At 41.7% G+C, this 21,639-nt stretch overlaps 1 protein-coding gene across 3 annotated transcripts in view; it reads right to left on the minus strand.

Annotated features, from left to right (window-relative positions):
- carhsp1 (calcium regulated heat stable protein 1) overlaps window positions 1-21,639 on the minus strand; it is a 96,474-nt gene that overhangs the window by 56,818 nt on the left and 18,017 nt on the right. The window contains exon 1 of one of the 3 annotated variants that reach the window (XM_078240403.1): window positions 3,719-3,822. The exons of the other annotated variants lie outside the window; for them this stretch is intronic. The gene's annotated coding sequence lies outside the window, so the exon portion shown is untranslated. Of the gene's footprint in view, window positions 1-3,718; window positions 3,823-21,639 lie in introns of those variants that run through there. 3 annotated transcript variants of the gene reach the window in all.

Raw genomic sequence — 21,639 nt, forward strand, 5'->3', positions numbered from 1 at the left:
CTGAGATGCCACACAGGTCCCTTTGGATCCCTGGTATCAGCCACAGGCAAAGAAATTCAGCATGGTGTGACATTTAAGAATGGAGTGAAGGCTGACAGCCACATGCCACTTATTTCCAAATGTGTTTCAGACCAATTAAATTTCACACTGATGAGGCGCTAGATTGGGTGCCAGCTACATGGTTCCAGCAAGTAGCATTTTAAATGAGCGCTGATGAAATGATAATGCGGAAACCCGACCCACCATCGAGCTGGCCAGGGGAAAAATTCCAAATTGTTTTCCTGCCAGCGGATTTCCAATTTTTGGCTTCTCTCCAAATTTTCCAGCCCCCCCTCACCACGAAAGCCACCACAGGCTGGAGGGAAAAATTATTCCCATCGTTTGAGCAGAAAGGAAACATCTCAGAAAGTGTCCAAACAGATGCAACATAGATAGAGAAGCTGGAAGAATGAAGAGAGTCCTTACAGGAAGCAGAGAGCAAGTAAACAATATCTTAAGTTTGTCCAAGAATCCCTTATTCTCGTAGAATGGGCACAGTTGTTAAGCAATTGCTTGGTCTTCAAAGAATGGCCACTGGATTTCCCTCACCCAACCTGCCATACACGTGCCTCACCCTTGGAAATTGAATTTTGCCACAGAAAATTCACTGAATTGGCATCACTATTGGTTCAATCAACGCAACTAGGCCAAGGGAAATACAAGGAATCAAAGTGGATGACACCCAAAATGCCACCGGTTGAATCTCAAATCAAAATTCATGCAAGTTCTTGATATACAGAGTAACATGGTAGATTTTCAGCATCCTCCAAGACTTCTTAGTCAGGTTTAAGGAAGTATAAGTCAAGGGCACGAACAACCACAAAGAGGAAATCAGTTCAATTTTGACAGAAGTTGTGGCCCCCATTTCTACAACGGGGCTCCAGTCCTTTCAGTGATCAGAGTGCAAGGACACCTAGGACCCTTTACACAACATTTCCCAATCTATCGCAATTTAAATAACACATTGTCATTCTGATTTTCCTACCGAACGGGGTATCTTCACACTTATCCACATTATAATGCATCTGCCATGTACTTGTCCACTCATTCAACTTATCCAAATCACCTTGGAGCCTCTGAACATCTTCCTCACTACTCACATTCGACCTAAGTTTTGTGTCATCAGCTAGCTTGGAAATGTTACATTTGGTTTCCTTATCCAAACAGCTATGACTGTAACACTACATTCTGCACTCTCTCATTTCTTTCTCTATGAATGGTATGCGCTGTCTGTATAGCGCACAAGAAACAATAATTTTCACTGTATACTAATACATGTAACAATAATAAGTCAAATCAAACTACTAATGTATATTGTGAATAGCTAGGGCCCAAGCACTGATTCATACAGTGTCCAACTAGTCACTGGATGCCACTCCGAAAAAGACTAATTTATTCCAACTCCGTTTCCTGCCTACTAACCAATATGGCCATGATCATATTGAATGGTGGAGTAAGCTCGAATGGCCGAACGAACTACTCCTGCTCCTATTTTCTATGTTTCTGAATTAATTTTAAGAAAAACTGGAGACGAATGTGGCAGAGTTTTTAACTGCAGTAGCTCAGCAGCACAGGAGTTACATGCAGAACTGCAATCGTTTGAAACTATGCAGTTGTACATTTCATACCACATCAAAGAATGTCACAACACTGAAATGAACCAATCAAAACACAAACAAAAAGTATCAGCTTGATCAACATTCCTTTCAATTGAATAATGAGTCCTGCAAACTAAATGCCATGTGAGCAGAGTTTGTGTTCAGTTGATACTTCCATTAAAATATGTGCCAAAATCAAATTAGGGAAGGGTGTTATTGCCAAAGGTTTAGGGATTGAATGGGCCGGGGCAGGATGTGTGCAGTTATGCAGAAGTGTTAAACAAACACCAGAGTTTAGAAGCACGACTGCCTTTTAACATTCACTGTAGCAAGATTAATCCCATTACAGGAGTCAGAAAGGTCATGCTGACCATACGGTTTTTTCTAAATAGATTGTGTATACTTTCCAGCAATAATTGCCATCTGCCAAGCAGTACAAACAATGGTGGTTATCAATTAAAGGATCTTGTGCTGTAAATGCGCATCAGCAAAGCAAACTATAGCATCAAAACTTATTTTAAGACCCCCTAATGTTAACATAATAAACTGGCAATTCAAACTCCTGCAGACATTTTACTAATGTTAGCAAATGGAGGAGGAATATGTAACCTTACATTATCTTAATGTTTGACTAGCCTCAAGGGTTCATCTGAGCCCATTTCCTTTTAACTGCAAAACAAATTAAAATTAAATAAGGTCAGGCTAGCAATCAAAGAAAAGCAAATTTAAATCTCAAAGTGTCACCCGTACTTAGCTAACTAATTCGATTGAAACTGTCTATGTCTTTGACCTTGCAGATCTATTAAACGGATAATGGCCCCGTGGCTAATAACCAGGTCCATAAACTAGCAAGATCTACCTAAACTTCTCATCAAGCCGCACACTCACCACAAGGTGACATTCTGAAACATGCATCTATTTCAAAACCCTCAAGCAACAAACAAAAACAAAAGACTGCGGTTGCTGCCAATCTGAAACAAAAGCAGCAAAAGAAAGAAACACTCAGATCAGGTAACGTCTGTACAGAGAACAGATAAATTAACAGATCAAGCGTAGACTGTTCATCAGTACCTCTGACTCTACAAACAAATGGCATTTTGCTTTGCTGACTTTCAAAGTGAAGGACCGGAAATGCGTTATCCAAGGTCTGGTTGACTGATCTGAACATCAGTCGGGGTGCAGAAATGTTGTTCTTGGTGTCAACTGAATTACCATGGTCAAGGCGTTATGGAGTTACTTGAAGCATAGCTTCACCTGTATCCTAAAGAAAAACTGTTATTGTTTCTTCGACTATGGTTGATTAACAGGTTATATAACAAAATTAATCCTTCTGAGTCCTGAACCATTAAGGGGAATACATGGAGCAAGCAACACGTACTCAGAAGTAAACATCTCACATCACAAGTTGTAAAATTCTAATTATCAAAGAACAAAGAACAAAGAACAATACAGCACAGGAACAGGCCCTTCGGCCCTCCAAGCCCGCGCCGCTCCCCGGTCCAGGATTGAATCCTGAATCCAGGATCCCCGCCCAATTTTCCAGCCTATCTACATACCAATATCCTATCCACCGAGCTGTCCCTCACAGCTACGATGCTTTGTTCATTACAACCTATTAACTCACCCCCACCCCCCCATTCCAGACCATGTGATCTCCAGGGAGAGGCGAAAACCCAGAGTGAAAAACCCCAGGGCCAATATGGGGAAAAAAAATCTGGGAAATTCCTCTCAAACCCCCTGAGGCGATCGAAACGAGTCCAGGAGATCACAATGGCCCTGATCGGAAAATGCTTCCCAACCCTAGTCATTTCCACTTCCACGAACACCATATGAATTCCCTGCCCCCGAGACAGGTTCCCAACTATCCGCAGTCTCGCTCTGTACTGGCACCAGCAAGATGATCATAGAATGAAGCCTTGAAACGAGAAACAAGGCTCATCAGTTTGGTTTAAGTTAAGGAAATGGTTATAATGTGAAAGATGTTCCATTGTATACATCACAAATATCGGTGCTCAGCTTTAGTCCAGGAGTTTGAACTCTGAATGAATGAAAATTCAGATTATCCACGTGCAACAACTAACCTGAAGTCCCATCAGGCAATAAACCCAACTTTCATCCACATAGCTCGATGCTCACTAGGATCTGTCCTGAAAAGGGACACATTAACTCCTTACGAACAGATTTTCTTTTGTTCTGAGGTATTGTTTCGATTCAAGAGCTGGTCGAATCAATTGGCTTCTGTGTACTAACCGGTACATGAATCTAATGGAGCAGTTCATTGGTCTGCTGATATGGTTTTCACATGATCAGTATCCCACCTGACCTGATGTCTTGTAAACAATGTTTTGCAATTAGCAGTTAATAGCTAAACCTGCACAAGTCGACTCAGAACAAGAGTGCAAGAGGGCAGGTTTTGGCTTACAGGACACTTGGTATGCTTACAGAAACTGCCACTAATCACAAACACATTGTGAGTGGGACAACGCTTGAAGTGCATAATTCAGTGGCAGTTAAAGTGGAGCAAATGTCAGCTACATACACGACTACATTACTTTTAACCCAAGCTACCATATGTCACTTGGGGGCGATTTCATCTTGCATTTGTCAACAAGGAGAACAACGACACAGGCAGAAAATAAGGAGAGAATTGGGAAACACGATTGCCCCCAGCGAGATCATGTTTCCTGATTTTCCCTATCCTTCGCTGGGAAGGTACCAAGGTTCCCGCCCAGAATCTTGAATAGATTTTAATTTCATTACCCAGCTCCCCCCTCCCACGCCACCAGATAACCCTCTCACTGAATACTTAAAGCAACAGCTATTTTAAAACGTGGGGCTCCCCTCGGGGCCAGGGTGATGGTGGGATGGGGGACAAAGAGCGAGACTCCCCACTACAACAGTGACACACACACACACACACACAGAGTGACACAGACACACAGAGTGACACAGCGTGACACCAGCGTGACACACACAGCGTGACACACACACAGCGTGACACACACACAGCGTGACACACACACAGCGTGACACACACACAGCGTGACACACACACACATTCTAGATAACTGTCTAATTCCCTGTTGAATGTTTCAATTGAATCTTCCTCCACCAAACACTCAGGCAGTGCATTTTAGACCTTAGCCACTGCACGAAAAACTTATGTCTCATGTTACCTTTGCTTCTTTACCAGTCACTTTAAATCTGTGCCCTCTCAGTCTCGATCCCATCATGAGTGGGACCAGTTTCTCCCTCTCTACTCTATCCAGACACCACATGATTTTGTCTCCTCTCAGGAAATTCTTTTCTTCAAGGAAAAAGTACTAATTTCTCTAATCTATCTTCATAGCCAAAGTTCCGCTTCCCTGGAACCATTCTTATGGATCTTTTCTGCACTCTCTCCAATACCTTCACATACTTCCTGAAGTGCGTTACCCAGAACTGGATGCAATACTCCAGCTGCGACTAACAAGTGTCCTATACAATTTCAACATAACCTTCTTTCTCTTGTACTCTATACTCCTATTAATAAAGCCTGATATCGGCATGCTTCATCAACTTGTCCAGCCACCTTCAATGGTGTATGCACATACACACCCATCCCCCTCTGCACGTGCACCCACTCTTAGGATTGTGACATTTATTTTCTACCAACTCTCCATGTTCTTCCTACCAAAGTGAATCACTTCACATTTCTCTGCACTGAATCTCATCTGCCACCTATCTGTCCACTCCACCAACTTGTCAATGTCCTTTTGAAGTTCTACACTATCTGCCTCACAATTCAAATTTGACTTTCATATAATTTGCAAACTTTGAAAATGTACCCTGTACACCAAGATCTAGGTCATTAAACAAGGCTCCCAACACTGAACAGCTGGGGAACTCCACTACAAACATTCTTTCAGCCTGAAACACGTCCAGTTAGCAGTACTCTCTGACACTCGAGCCAATTTTGTATCCATGATGCCACTGTCCTTTTTATTCCATGAGCAGTAACTTTGCTCACTAGTCTGTTGTGTGGCACCGTATCAAATGCCTTTTGGAAGTCCATGCACACCACATCACCAGCAGGACCCTCATCAAATCTGCTACTTCTTCAAAAAAGGCTCCAACTTAGTTAAACTTAGTTATCCCTGAAGAAATTAACGCTGGTCTTCTTCAATTAACCCACATGTAATCACTAATTTTGTCCCAAATTACCACCAAAGTCAAACTGATTGGTCTGTTGTTGTTGGGCTTATTTTTATACCCTTTTTTGAACAAGGGTGTAATTCTCTGCTCCTCTGGCATCACCCCCAAGTCCAAAGAAGACTGAAAAATTATGTCTAGTGCCTCTACAATTTCCGCCCTCACTTCCCGCAGTATATTTAGATGCATCTCATCTGGTCCTGGTGCCCTAACCACTAAGTGCAGACAACCTACCGAATACCACATCATCATCAATTTTAAACTCTTCTAGTGTCTGAATTACCTCATCTTTCAATAGCCTCAGTTGCGTCTTGAGAACAATTAAGTTACTTGGAACGTGTATTCTTAATTAGGGCTTAGCATACAGAGCATGGGACAAATACCAGAGATCCCACCCATTTTAGCCACAGACTGTTTACCCCCTGCCATCTGGGAGGCGCTACCAATGCATTTGAACCCGTACGACCAGGCTGAGGAACAGCTTCTTCCCCAGAGCTACCACCCAGCTCAACTCGATCCTTTAACATATTCCCAGGCGATGGATATTGTGCAATATGCATGTATACACTTAATGACTGTTGGCACTATTTTATAATGACTACTGCATTTCCTTTTCTTTGTATCTTGGGAGCCTGCAAGCTCACTTTTCGTTGTATTTGTATTTGTGCACTATACAATGACAATAAAGTTGAATTAAACTGAAATACATATTGCAGAAGACAAGACAGTATAGCATATCAAGACATTTTCACAGGGTAGGCACTATCAGTACAACTGTCACACACACAATGAACAGAATAAAAGAACTGAACAGACCACTGATAGATGAAGTACGTCACAGCATTCTGTTTCAGTGTAAAATTAATTACTTTCTCAAATGCCAGTAAGTGTCAACACTTACATATTGTTGCAAGCAAGAGAAACAAAATGCACAAACGCAGCTCAAGCCAAGCCGGCTTATTCATCACCAGCTTTCCAACACTTTGACCATTGTCAACATCACAATCGTAATTAAACATCCCTATTCTTCAACACATTACATTCATTCGCAACCTAATCAAATAATTTTCCCCCACAGTCTTTGTCCTTGAATCTAATCAGATAATAGTAACTTTGCACTGACTACCATAGTAACAATAACTGCGTACAGGGCTTTCAACAATGTGACATATAAAATGGTAAGTGTTATTTATCAGTAAGTTAGTGACATGGACCACTGACTCTGAATACCACTGGAAAACAATGTTTCTCTTGCCAGGAGTAACTTAAATCTCGAAGGAATGTAAATGTTCGAGAAATTAAAGTACATCATCAAGTGATTAATGGACACAAACAGATTCCACTGACTTTTATTTTACAATAGACCTTAAGTAAAGGTCTGATATTACACAGGAATATGGCAAAAGTTAAGGACAAATGATTGCAATTGGACCAGCAATGTTCCCCCCTCCACTGTCCCAATGTTTCCATTCTAGCATTTCGATTGCCCCTACAATTCCACTTCTCTAACTGGCAGATTAATCCAAACATTTATCACCTTTCTGAGATAAAGGTAAATTTAGGCAATCAGTACTTGCCCTCTAAGGATTGTTAGAATGTAACCGGTGACAACTTTGATTGGATGTAATGTGCCCAAAGGGAACAAGATGTAAGGGTCAGCTGACCCAATAAAACATGGAACCAATCACAGAGTGATGTAATAGTCATCTGACCAGCTGATTCACTATCAATAAGGAACTATGTAGAATTGTGGTGAGCTTGGAGTGGCCCAGGGCAAGGCCCCAAGTTTAGAGTAATGATGTTTCTTTATTAAGCCCTTTCTTTGATTTATAAGTTGGAGAAAGTTTTGTTGTATTTTCATTAGCTGCATTTTGAAGAGTTCCTTCTGAAGAAACAAGGATAACAGTTCCACTATCCTTGTGATCCCTAAATCAGGAGTGTCAATATGCAATAAATGTGGATTTGTTTCTCAATCAATATATGATAACTGAAATTGAAAAAAGGCGACAAAATGCTGTTTCTGCTTGATACCAGCTCTTCAAAATTCAATATCTGAGGAGCTAACCATCAGATACATTGAGAATCAAATCCCAATCTAACTTGATACAAAAAGTGATGAAAGGATGACAAGTACAAAGAACAGTCCCTTCGTCCCACAAAGCCTGCGCTGATCACTTTGTCCTAGCTAGACCAACCGCCTGTATCCTTCTATTTCCTGCCTGTTCATGTGTCTATCCAGATAAGTCTTAAATGTCGCTAATGTGTCTGCCTCAACCACCTCACTTGACAGTGCATTCCAGGACCCCACCACCCTCTGTGTAAAAAACTTCCCCCACACATCTCTACTGAACCTTCCCCCCTTAGCTTGAACTTGTGCCCCCTTGTAATTGTCATTTCTGCCCTGGAAAAAAGCTTCCAACTGTTCACCTTATCTATGCCCCTCATAATTTTATAAACTTCTATCAGGTCGCCTCTGTCTTTCCAGGGAAAACAATCCCAGTTTATTCAATCTCTCATCATAGCTAATACCCTCAATACCAGGCAACATCCTGGTAAATCTTTTCTGTGCACTCTCCACAGTCTCCATGTCCTTCTGGTAGTGTAGCGACCAGAATTAGACACAGTATTCCAAATGTGGCCTAACCAATGTTTTATATAACTGTAACATACTTTGCTGACTTTTGTACTCAATGCCCTGTCCGATGAAGGCAAGCATGCCATATGCTTTCTTCACCACCTTTTCCAGCTGTGCTGCCCCTTTTAACGATCTGTGGACCTGTACTCCCAGATACCCTGCACATCTCTCCTGATGGTTCTGCCATTTATTTTGTAGCTCCCACCTGAATTGGATCTACCTAAATGCATCATCTCACATTTGGTTCTTGAGTAGGTAGCTAGCTACAATTGTTATAATTACAAGGTTTGTAAGATTATTATATTTTGGGACTGTAGCTTTTAAATTCAGAGTAAATGAAAGGGATAATGTAACCTGCTCTGATGCCTGCCTGATTGGCTTGATTGTTCGTGATCAAAGGATGGCTTGGATTGTTTTACTGAGAAGGCACAAGGTATTTACGCCAGGAGACAATGGCAGCAGTCTCTGAGTTTACAATCAGTAGACTCCGAGACTCCCAAAGTCCCAGAATGATGCTGAAGGTATTAAGTTGTCCATTTACTTCAAAGATATAACTAATCAGCAATTCTTCTTAGATGCAATGTAATTGGATTTCACATTACCACAGGGAAGAGGGTAGAAGAATCCATTTTTGTGATCAAGTTACAGGCTCCTAAAATTCAATATCATAGACATGTTAATTCCATTACTCATATGTGGAGGACAGAATAAGTCAGAAAGTAGTCTGAAACTTAAGACAGGTTTATTTCCAAAACTTCAGGGTAAATACACAGACTCCCCCGCCCCCCAAAGCACCCAGTGTGAACATTTTCATATGCTCCAGTAATGAAGCACCAGAAACTCCCCAGTTGGGGGACAGATGTTCTTTTGTACTCTTTTGCAGCACAATTTCAACATTGACAAGACAAGACAGTAGTGGCCTGTGAAGTCAGCAGACAGAAATGGCTGCTTGGCTTTACGAGCTACCATAGCCGAGTGTGGGAGGGAGATAAGAGATGTCCCCTGCAACCTTCTAAAGATTCCCGAAGATTTGTTCTGACATGGCTAGGGGAAGGATAGTCATCAGAACAGATTTGACTGCTGGTGATGCATTTAGGAAACTCAATGGAAAACACCAGATGATGGTTAAATTTAATACTTGGCCAAACGGCAATTCAGAAACCCATTGGGTGCTGGGAGTAACTGTGGACTTTTTCTATAAGGGCTGTAATTCCATGGGGAATGCAATGGCTGTTAAGTGTAAAAGGGGAACATTCTTCACTGTGGTTTAAAATACAAGTTGATTACGCACAGAAAATGGTATTATGTCATTAGTGCTTTTAGTAATTTGCTAAAATAAAAGTTTTAAAATGTGAAATCTTGCCGTGTTATTCTTTCATTTAGTAACAACTAGTTCTATCAGTCTCTACAGAGATCGTGACTAAAGGAAAAAGCAAATCCTTCAATCCAAACACGAACTACAACTGTTCACTCATAAAGGACTTGCAGCTCCTTCTAATTTTCATGGCCTGCCACTAAGCCTTGTAAGGTTTATTAAATTAAGGGATTACATTGATGAGTTAATTGAGAACTTTAAAGAGATGAATCAGACCAGCTACATCCTGTTGTCAGCAAGATTAAATGAACAGAGCAACTTGGCGTGCACATTTTAATATAACAGTTAATTATGAAATGATTTGATTAGTAATGAGATTTCTTCCTTGTTCCAAGGAGCAGGTATAGACTAAAGCCTGATGTCAATAATCATCAATCCAATTTTTTATCAGTTAAGCTTAAAATAATACAAGCATTTCCTGCTCCTGATGTAAGTACACCCTCAACTATTTAATTGCTTTGTATAAATCATGGTTATTTGTCCCTTTTCTCCATTGTAATGAGACTTCAGATGGGTGACATGTTTGACTGCTTCATAGAAACCAGAAGCAGAGGGTAGGCCATTCGGCCCCTTTGAGCCTGCTCCACCACTCTTATTGATCATGGCTGATCAAATTCAATATCCTGATTTTCCCCCAGTGTTCTGCCAGTGACATCTTAACTATAATCTTTACTCCAGTGCCAACAGGTTTCCTTTGAAGATTCACTGCTATTACAATGTGTATGCTTCCATCTGGACAAAGTGATACTTATTTCCAGTTGCACATTCTTTGGGAGGACTCAACACTCTGGGAAAAAAATCAGTACCATTGTCCTGCACACATTGGAAGACATCTTGAAGAATTTGCAATGGAGAAAGGAATGGAGTGTAGGATAGGAAAGAAAACAGTCAAAGAGGAGGATTCTGATGATGGCAGAGTGAAGTGGAAAGATAAATGGGTAAGGATAAATACCATAAATGTTAGTGCAGCAGACTTTGAGTACAACGGCTTCAGGAAGGACTGTTTCGAGTCTGTTTTGAGTAAAAAGAGGGAAAAAGTTGCTACATCTTGTTGTAATCTCTCCCAACTACAGTGTTATAATCCAACATTATCCCTCTCTTTAGTTCTGAAGAAGAGTCAAATGGACACGAAACATTAGCTCTGTTTTCTCTCATGGTGTGATTGGAAAATTCAAAGAGATAGACAAAATATGAATTGTGCATCTAAATTTGGTTCATGGAACAACTCGCATCCACACAGCGGCCCTTAACAAAGTAAAATGTCCAAAGGCACTTATGCAATTAGAATGTTATTTCTAATTTACATAAATAACCCAGAAATTCGAAACCACTTTAATTTTGCTGGCAATATTAATAATTTAAAAGAGCAGGAAAGATACAAGATACAGGGGGAAAAATGTTCCTCTGTGCAGTTGGCAGACACAACTGCAGATTGATGTTAAATTGTATTCTAAATTGGAAAAAATGTGGGTCACAAGGACACAAGTGAATAGAAGGATGATTACTTTCAGCAACTGGGCAATGTGGTGAAACCACTTAGTTTTTTGAAAAATAATATTATTTTTAAAGTTACATCTGCCAGGACTTAAAAGTCAAAAACCAGAACTTAAAAGTCTCCTCCATATATCTACAGAAATAATGGCAAGAGCTTTCTAATACACTGATCAAGAGCACTATGGCCCAAATTTTCCAGAGATGGGATGATTTTAAACATTTAAAAATGGCAGGCAGGATCGGATTTTGGGATTCCCACCCCAATTTTCACGAGAATGGGATAAGGTTGCAGGTAGTCAGCCCTGCACTCCCAACCTAGCTGGCTCCACTGCGGGTATAAGCACCCCCGAGCACACAGCCCTACCCCCCACAACCTTGGTGAAATCAGACCAGATTCTCCATTACTCATGGCCCCGCAGAGTTGTCATGAACCATAGGCTGGATTCAGGAACCTTTTGAAAGGTATATTCAAAAATCTTATCCATGCCGCCTCCATGCCAACTCATGTCAAGGGTGGCACAGTGGTTAGCAGTGCTGCCTCACAGCGCCAGAGACCCGGGTTCAATTCCAGCCTCAGGTGACTGTGTGGAGTTTGCATGTTCTCCCCATGTCTGCGTGGGCTTTCTCTGCGTACTCCGGTTTCCTCCACAGTCTAAAGATGTGCAGGTTAGATGGATTGGCCATGCTAAATTGCCCCTTAGTGTTAGGAGGATTAATTAACAGGGTAAATGTGTGGGCTTACGGGGATAGGGCTTGGGTGGGATTGTTGTCAGTATCGGCTTGATGGGCCAAATGGCCTCCTTCTGCACTGTAGGGATTCTATGTCCCCCCACAAACCAACCCATCCCCAATTCATGGCCCTTTCATGCTCACTCACCTATTATATGCAATGTAAAGAACCTATAAGCCTGACAGTAACAACGACATGTCAAATTGCTCAGGAAAAAAAACCCAATCACAATTCTTCTTCTGAGAAAAATCTGCTGTTCCAACAACACCAACGATCTATTAGACACATTAATAAAGTGACAGAGGCTTTAAACACATCACACCTCAAACTTGTGCAAGTAAACATTGATGAATTGACAAAAGAAATCACAAAAAGAACATTTATTATAACCACTTAAAGATGTCAATCTAACAATGTCAAGCATTCTCTCCAGCTATCAAAACAGAGCCTCGACTTAGAAAATCCTTTTGAATCTGGGCAAATCAGGCAAGCATTCACAATGAGGCCATCCAGTTCTACTGAAAGAGCTCTTGTAATATGCATAATAATTGTAAGTGAAATTTGCTATACCATATCATATTTTTAAAGCAAGTGTAAAATAACTAATTGATTCCCACCTAATACTTTTTTAAAAAACTTATCTTTCAGGACAGCTGTACAAATTCTATTAAATATAATGCAGTAATTATTCTCATGACAAACTTGCATGAAGTGAAGTCCAAATACACGAAACTATTCTGTTAACATTCATAGCTACATTTACATGTGCCACCTTAGAGAACTGTCTGGAACAAGAGGTTAGATAAGTGGCAGTTGTCAAGGGGTGGAGAGGTTGTTTGTGGAAATCAGGGTCTCATGGATAGGTCAGGGGGAGGGGTGGTATGGAAGTGGGCGTTCAGGAGGTCTCCGGCTCCTAAGGGGAGGACAGTCAGAAAGGCCTAACTTGGGGCAAGGGCAGGCTTCCTGTCCAGGTGTAAATTGCTATTCTGGCCTTCTAGCCTATGTCTAGAAGCTTGCTGTTTCTACTGCCTGTTGTTAGCCAGGATTACCAGCCACTCGCTCATCCATCGGTTCAGTTCATCCAAAATATTGTACATGTCTTAACCCACACCGAGCCCTGTTCTTATTGAGATATACTGGCTCCCAGTACTTCTAACTCCTCTCGAGGAGGTGAGGAAGGCGATCGATGAGGGTAGAGCGGTGGATGTTGTCTACATGGATTTTAGTAAGGCTTTCGACAAGGTCCCTCATGACAGGTTCATCCAGAAGATTAAAATACATGGGATCCACGGTGACTTGGCCACTTGGAAACAGAATTGGATTGCTCCTTGAAGTCAGACAGTAGTGGTGGATGGGTGTTTTTCTGGCTGGAGGTCCGTGATAGTGGTGTTCCACGGGGGTCCATACTGGGACCTCTGCTGATTGCAAATATATATATGAATGACTTGGAGGAAATCGTAGATGGGGGGATTGTGGGCAGCACGGTGGCACAGTGGTTAGCACTGCTGCCTCACAGTGCCAGGGACCTGGGTTCAATTCTGGCCTCAGGTCACTGTCTGTGTGGAGTGTGCACTTTCTACCCATGTCTGCATGGGTTTCCTTTGGGTGCTCCAGTTTCCTCCCACAGTCTAAAGATGTGCGAGTTAGATTGATTGACCATGCTAAATTGACCCTAATGTCAGGGGGATTAGCAGGGTAAATGAGAGTTACGAGAATAGGGCCCAGGTGGGATTGTAATTGGTACAGACTCGAAGGGCCAAATGTAGTGTAGGGATCCTATGACTTAGTAGATTTGCAGATAGGTGGAGTTGTGGATAGTGTAGAAGGTTGTCAAAGGATTCAGCAGGATATAGATCAGCTGCAGATATGGGCGGAGAAATGGCAAATGGAGTTTAATCTGGGCATGTGTGAGGTGCTGCACTTCTTGAGATCAAGTCTCAAGGGTAAGTCTACAGTTAATGGCAGGACCCTGAGCAGCATTGATGGACAGAGGTATCTTGGGATTCAAGTCCATAGCTCCCTGAAAGTAACCACACAAGTGGATAAGGTGGTAAAGAAGGCGTATGGCATGCTTGCCTTTATTGGTCAAGGCATTGAGTACAAGAGTCAGGATGTCATGTTGTAAAACTTTGGTTAGGCGGCACTTAGAATATTACATTCAATTCTGGTCGCCACATTACAGAAAGGATGTGGAAGCTTTGGAGAGGGTGCAGAAGATATTTACCAGGATGATGCCTGGATTAGAGGGTATGAGCTATAAGGAGAGGCTGGACAAACTAGGGTTGTTTTCTCTGGAGCAGTGGAGACTGAGGGGAGACCTGATAGAAGTCTATAAAATTATGAGACGTATGAGGGGTTGACAGTCAGAATCTTTTTCCCAAAATTGAAATGTCTAATACTAGGGGGCATGCACTTAAGGTGAGAAGGACTAAAGTTCAAAGATGTGAGGGACAAGATTTTTTACACATAGAGTGGTAGGTGGCTGGAATGTGCTGCCAGGGGTGGTGGTGGAGGCAGATACGATAAGGGCATTTAAGGGACTTTTAGATAAGCACATGAATATGCAAGGAATAGAGGGATATGGACCAAGGACAGACAGAAGGGATTAGTTTAATTTGATGTCATGTTCGGCACAACATCATGGGCCAAAGGGCCTGTTCCTGTGCTCTACTGTTCTATGTTCCTGTTTAAGTATCAGGAATTCCCTCCAAAACCTCTTCGCCCCCTCCTCTAATTCCACCTCTCTGACCTCTGCCCTCCAAATGTCTCATTCTTTTCGCTTGATGCCAATTTCTGTTTGATTATAGTTTTCTAAAGTTCCTATCAATGTGTTTCCTCTCATATAAATGCTAAACACACAGCCATCTGGATCACAAGCCCCAAGCAATTTCAACAATTTCTGGGATGGCTGGTAAGTGGGAGGCTTTTAAAAGTGTGTTAACCAGGGTTCAGGGTAAGCACATTCCTTTCAGAGTGAAGGGCAAGGCTGATAGAAGTAGGGAACCCTGGATGACTCGGGATATTGAGGCCCTGGTCAAGAAGATTGGGATGGCATGCATAGGCAGCTGGGATCAAGTGGAACCCTTGAAAAGGATGTCGGAGAGAGTTAAGAGAGAAATCATGAGGGCAAAAAGGGGACGTAAGATTGCTTTGGCACATAAGGCAAAGGAGAGTCCAAAGAGCTTCTACAAATACATAAAGGGTAAAAGATTAACTAGGGAGAGAATAGGGCCTCTTAAGGATCAACAAGGTCATCTATATGCGGAGCCACAAGAGAAGGGGGAGATCCTAAATGAATATTTCGCATCAGTATTTACTGTTGAGAAAGGCATGGATGTTAGGGAACTTGGGGAAATAAATAGTTATGTCGTGAGGAATTTACATATTACAGAGAAGGAGGTGCTGGAAGTCTTAAAGTGCATCAAGGTAGATGACTTGATGAAGTGTATCCCAGGATGTTGTGGGAGGAAGTTGAGGGTCCCCAAGCAGAGGTATTTGAATCATCCACAGCCACAGGTAAGGTGCCTGAAGATTGGGGTGGCAAATGTTGTGCCTTTGTTTAAGAGGGGCTGTAGGGAAAAGCTTCGGAACTACTGGCCAGTGAGCCTAACGTCTGTAGTGGGTAAGTTGTTAGAAGGTATTTTGAGACAAGATCTACAGGCATTTAGAGCGGCAAAGACTGATTAGGGACAGTCAGCATGGCTTTGTGAGTGGAAAATCATGTCTCACGAATTTGACTGAGTTTTTTGAAGAGGTAACCAAGAAGGTTGTTGCATAAGGTTAAATCTCACAGACTCCAGGGTGAGGTAGCCAATTGGATACAAAATTGGCTTGATAACAGAAGGCAGAGGATGGTTGTAGAGGGTTGTTTTTCAAAATGGAGGCCTGGTGTGCCTTTGTGGTTAATGCTGGGTCCACTGTTATTTGTCATTTATATTAATGATTTGGATGAGAATATAGGAGACATGGTTAAGTTTGCAGATGATATCAAGATTGGTGGCATAGTGGACAGTGAAGAAAGTTATCTCGGATTGCGACGGGATCTTGATCAGTTGAGCCAGTGGGCTGATGCAGTTTAATTTAGATAAATGCGAAGTGATGCATTTTGGCAGGACTTATTCAGCTAATGGTAGGGAGTTGGGGAGAGTTATAAAACAAAGAGATCTAGGGATACAGGTTCATAGCTCCTTGAAAGTGGAGTCACAGGTGGACAGGGTGGTGAAGAAGGCATTCGGCGAGCTTGGTTTCATTGGTCAGAACATTGAATACAGGAGCTGGGATGTATGTTGAAGTTGTACAAGACATTGGCAATGCCACACTTGGAATACTGTGTACAGTCCTGGTCACCTTATTATAGAAAGAATACTATTAAACTAGAAAGAATGCAGAAAAGCTTTACTAGGATGCTACCGGGAATTGATGTTGAAAGTTATAAGGAAAGGCTGGACAGACTGGGACTTTTTTCTCTGGAGCATAGACGGCTTAGGGTTGATCTTATCGAGGTCTATAAAATAACGAGGGGCATCGATAAGGCAGATAGTCAACATCTTTTCCCTAAGGTAGGGGAGTCTAAAACTAGAGGGCATTGGTTTAAGTTGAGAGGGGAGAGATACAAAAGGATCCAGAGAGGCAATTTTTTTTTAACACCGAGGGTGGTAAGTGTCTGGAACGAGCTGTCAAGAGATAGTAGTAGAGGCGGGTACAATTTTGTCTTTGAAAAAGGATTTAGACAGTTACATGGTAAGATTAGTCTGGAGGGATATGGGCCAAACATGGACAATTGGGACGAGCTTAATGGTAAAAACTGGGCAGCATGGACAAGTTTGGGCCAAATGGCCTGTTTCCATTCTGTAAACCTCTATGACTCTATAGCTCATGAGCTCTAGCTCTGACTTCTATTCAAGACTAACAGGAATAACCTCATCACCAGCTAGCAGGCAGGCAGGAATCAAAGTTTATGTTGGGGGGTGAGGGGTGGGGAGGGTTGTCAAGGTCAATTACCAAGAGCAGTCTCCAGTAAGTATTGGTTTGGGTGAGGAGGGGGGCAGAAGAGACAGTAACTGGGGGACACAGACTGAACAGAATGACAAAAGAACCTGTGAATACTTTAAATTTTATATAAATGCTACGATTTGGAACTCACTATTTGAAAAGGGCAATAGAAGCAGATTTAAGGGTAACTTTTAAAAGGGAACTTAGATAAATAATTGAAAGGAAAAATTTGTCGTACCAAGCAGGAAAGCGAGACTAACTGGACAGCTCCTTCAAAGAGGCAGCACGGGAACAGTGGGCCAAAATAACCTCCATAACCTCTATAAGTTTCATTGGGAAAATTAAAAAAACAAATCAAGGTACCAACTTTAGGGTGGGATTTTCCAATCCTGCCCACCGCCAGGATTTTCCCAAGTCTATGGACTTTTGACTACCTCTCCAAATTTTCCTTCCTGCCCATGACAGGACCAGAATATTCCAGCATTAGCATTTCTTTATCATTGTTCAATTTTGCATGAGTGAAGAAAAACATTGGACTGGTATTAATGCAAGGCACCCTCAGAAAAAAACCCATTTCACTTTATAGGCATCATTATTGACTTTTCATTACTAGATGAAAGTCCTCCAATTTGATGGCTTGCCAAACCTACATAAGAGAAGCAACAAGTCCTACAATGTCTGTGTCAATGACCGAACATTCAATTACTTCTCATATTAGAGCCAGCAAAACCCCATCCTGTCAGATCTCAGGACAGTATAATGGAACAACACAGTCAGAACTCCATGACCAGCGTATGGCTTGCAGAATAAAATTTTACATTCTCAAGTCTCTACATATCTTATTACTGAACTGAGCCCCGTTCCCCACTTTTGCACATTCCAACAATAGAGGTTCTCCAAGGACTGTGCTGTTTATAATTAAACTGCAACTATATTCTTTATTGATGTTTTACAGTTTCACTACATGTCATAGCCACAGGAATTTATACCCTTTCCTTTCAAGCAGATATGAGGGTAAAGTAATGTTGATTTCATTTGAAACACATTCACAAATCAAATAGACCAATTTTGTTTTCCATTTTACTGAATAATTATTTTCTCAAATATTGTCTAAGTGGTGGTCACCTTCTGTATTGGAATATTTGGTCAGTTTTCAAGCTGCCAAGCATTCTGTCTGCATATGGTATACCTGGTTCAAGGTATTCATCACCACAGTTTTTCCATATTACCTGAAGGCAAGTATTTCATGCTGGTAAGATCAAATGCACATCACTCATTGGTTAATAGTGAGTTTATCAACCATGGACTGTAATTTACAAAAGGCAATTTCTAAATTGAACTTCCTCCCCCTCCCAATAAAAAAGCTCATGATGTAGGAATTGGGACTTTGATCAGTGCAACCCAGGGCACCGATAGAAAATTGTCATGAATGTCATTATTCCTGAATCATTACCACTATGCTACTGACTCCCACTATAACCCAAACAAACCTAGGCCCAAGCAAAATGGGTACTATCATGCTTTCTTGTATGTATTTTCTTTCACACTTGTGCGTTTATTGTACTTAAACTGAACACTTATCGAAGGAACTCTAATTAAACTAAACAATGGGGATATTGCGGAAGAGATATTAATTGCCCTATTTGCAAGGAACATTTAAAAATTACTAAGGGGGTGGGAGGGGGTGATGAGGTGGAAATTCAATAGGCTGGACTATTATTGTACATACGTAATACAGGAAGTATAATTTTTTTTAAAATAACAGTTTGAAGGTAACTACTGGAACTTGCGTGTCTGAAGAATCGACAAACTGCTAATTATTGAAATGACAGGAATACTTAGAGATACAGAAATAGAAATAGCCCATTACTAGCAGACACAGGGATTAGATCTTTACAGCACAAATTTGGTCATACGACTTAACTGCAAGGAGGGCGCTCCTATTTTAGAAATGGATCATAGCAGTAAAATGCCATCACTACATTGATAAGCCCTGTTCTACTGATAATAAAAACAAATAAATACAGCAGACTGTTTAAAAATAAAACACTTCTTTCTATTATTAGCCGAGGGCTCCATTTGTGCTGCTCTATGATCAGCGCCAACAGACAGATTTTACTTCCCACCCTCTGTATTTAGCCACAATCAAATTAAAATCAGAAACTTACCACGTAAGACATCATGGATACAAATGGGTGTTCTACCACCTAGCCAGTAAGACATTCGCCGCATTACCCAAGAACTTTACACAGTTTTCATTCAAATGCAAACATAGAAATTTCTAATAGAAAATACTGACAACGTGACAAAAATGCAAAGAGCAGGAAGTAAGGTTTTGTGGATAAATGCACATTAACGCATGAATGTTGTGGATTTTTATCATCTATCTACCGGGAAGACGGTGGCACAGTGGTACTGTCCCAAAAAATCTAATGATGACCATGAAACTATTGTCGATTGTTGTAAAAACCCATCTGGTTCACTAATGTCCTTCAGGGAAGGAAATCTGCCATCCTTACCCAGCCTAGCCTACATGTGACTTAGAGCCACAACAATGTGGTTGACTCTCAATGGAGGGCAATTAGGGATGGGCAATAAATGCTGGTCCAACCAGCGATGCCCACATCCCATGAATTATTTTAAAAATCTAATTATTATAGGAAGACATAACACACTCACTTCCAAAGTTTCAAATAAAGCACTTTTTACAAAAGAAATAAAGCAAACACCCGCTGGTTATGAGTAACCCAGGGATCACAAATTAGTAGTCTCAGGAATGATAAACAAGACGGTCTTAAATTTATGCCGTGTCTTCCAAGTCCTCGGGCATCCCAAAGTGCTCCCAAACAGTGAATTATTTTTCAATTCTGGTCACTGGTGTTAGGTTTTACAAAAGCATGAGATCTGTTCCATGCACTGAAGCCATAGCTCCATTGTCTGTCTACTTTCTAAATGGTGAAAAGCTAAAAACACTGGAGAGACTGGAGTCCAGGTACAAATATCACTAAAATGTCATCAACAGGTACAGAAAACTCACTAAGCTAATGGAACGCTGAGATTTATATTTGCAGGACTAGAAACATAAGGGGATAGAAGCTGCACTCCAGCTGTGCAAAGCCTTGGTTAAACCTCACATGGGGCTAGATTTAATCCCTTCACCCGGTGATATGTTTGAAAGTGCGGCAGGGGAGGACTTTAAAAAGTGATGGGTCCTGTGCCTACCACTTACCTACCCATCCCGACCATGACACAATTTTACCAGTGACAGGGGAGGTGTTGGGCAGCCTATCCACCCATGGACCAGTTGAGGCCCTTAATAGGCTATCGAAGCCCTTAATGGACAATTAATGGCTACTTGAGGGCCTCATCCCACTGTCAGAGGATTTAACCTATGGCAGGAGAGGTCCATGCCAACCATCCAGCCCGGCAGCTCTTAGCTTTTACTGTGCAAGATGGTGATGGGTAAGGAGAGCTGGCTGCCTCCTTGACAAGAACTCCCGTGCCCTTCAGAGAGCCCCCATGCCCCCCACCCCCCCACCTCTCCCCATATACCTTTCACTCTGGCCCCGTCTCCTCGATGCTGATGCCTGGATGTAGTCCCAGCAGTGGCCATTGCTCGTGGTGGTGCTGCTGGGACCAGGCAGCTGTTGGCCATTTGATTAACCAACCAAATGGCTGGTAGCTCTGAGGTGGGACTTCCTGTCAGGTAAGGGAGGAGGTTCTGCTTAATGTACCTCAGAGTGTTAAATACCATTAAAATTGTCTTTGTGCTGGAGAAGGAGGGTCTCTGGCACCCGGTTATGTCCAGCCCATGGAATACTGTGAGCAATCCTTAGGAAGAATACACAGGTCTTGGAGAGTGTGCTGGGTAAATTTAACTAATCTTTTTTCTATTCATTCGAGGGATGGGGCATAGCTGACAATTAGGGATGGACAAAAAATGTTGGCCTTGCTGGTGATGCCCACATCCCATGAATGAATTTTAGAACACTGGACTCCAAGGATTAAATTATCATGGAACTCTTCAACAAATTGGGGTTTTCCACATGATATTCAGTGTTTATATCCGTGCCTGGGGAGAGCATGAAGACCTAAGACTCTTTCTCCATTTTCCCCTCTCTTTCTTCTATTTTGGCGCTGTAACCTTAGCGACATGAGTTGTGGTACTGATGTAATTCTCTTTTTTATTTTAGTTATGTATAAGCAGATGTATCCACTGTGAATTTCCATTAGGCCAATAAAAGTGTATCGATTGAGTGTATTTCCTGGAATTTAGAAGGTTAAGGGGTGATTTGATGGAGTTTTTCCAAATATTAAAGGGAAAAGATGGCATTGATAGTGAGAACCTATTTCTGCTGGTTTGGTTGGCCTAGAACTAGGGGACATAGTCTAAAAACTGGAGCCAATCTCCGAGGATTGAAATCAAGAAACATTTCTACACAAACTGTGGTAGAATTTTGAAGCTCTCTTCCACAAAAGGTAATTACTGCTGGTATCCATGATCATTTTTTGTTAACCAAAGACATTAAGGCATATGGAGCAAAGGCTATTGAATTATGCAGCAGATCGGCCATGGTCTCACTGA

The sequence above is a fragment of the Mustelus asterias genome, chromosome 23 (assembly GCF_964213995.1).
Source record: "Mustelus asterias chromosome 23, sMusAst1.hap1.1, whole genome shotgun sequence".
Lineage (NCBI taxonomy): Eukaryota > Metazoa > Chordata > Chondrichthyes > Carcharhiniformes > Triakidae > Mustelus > Mustelus asterias.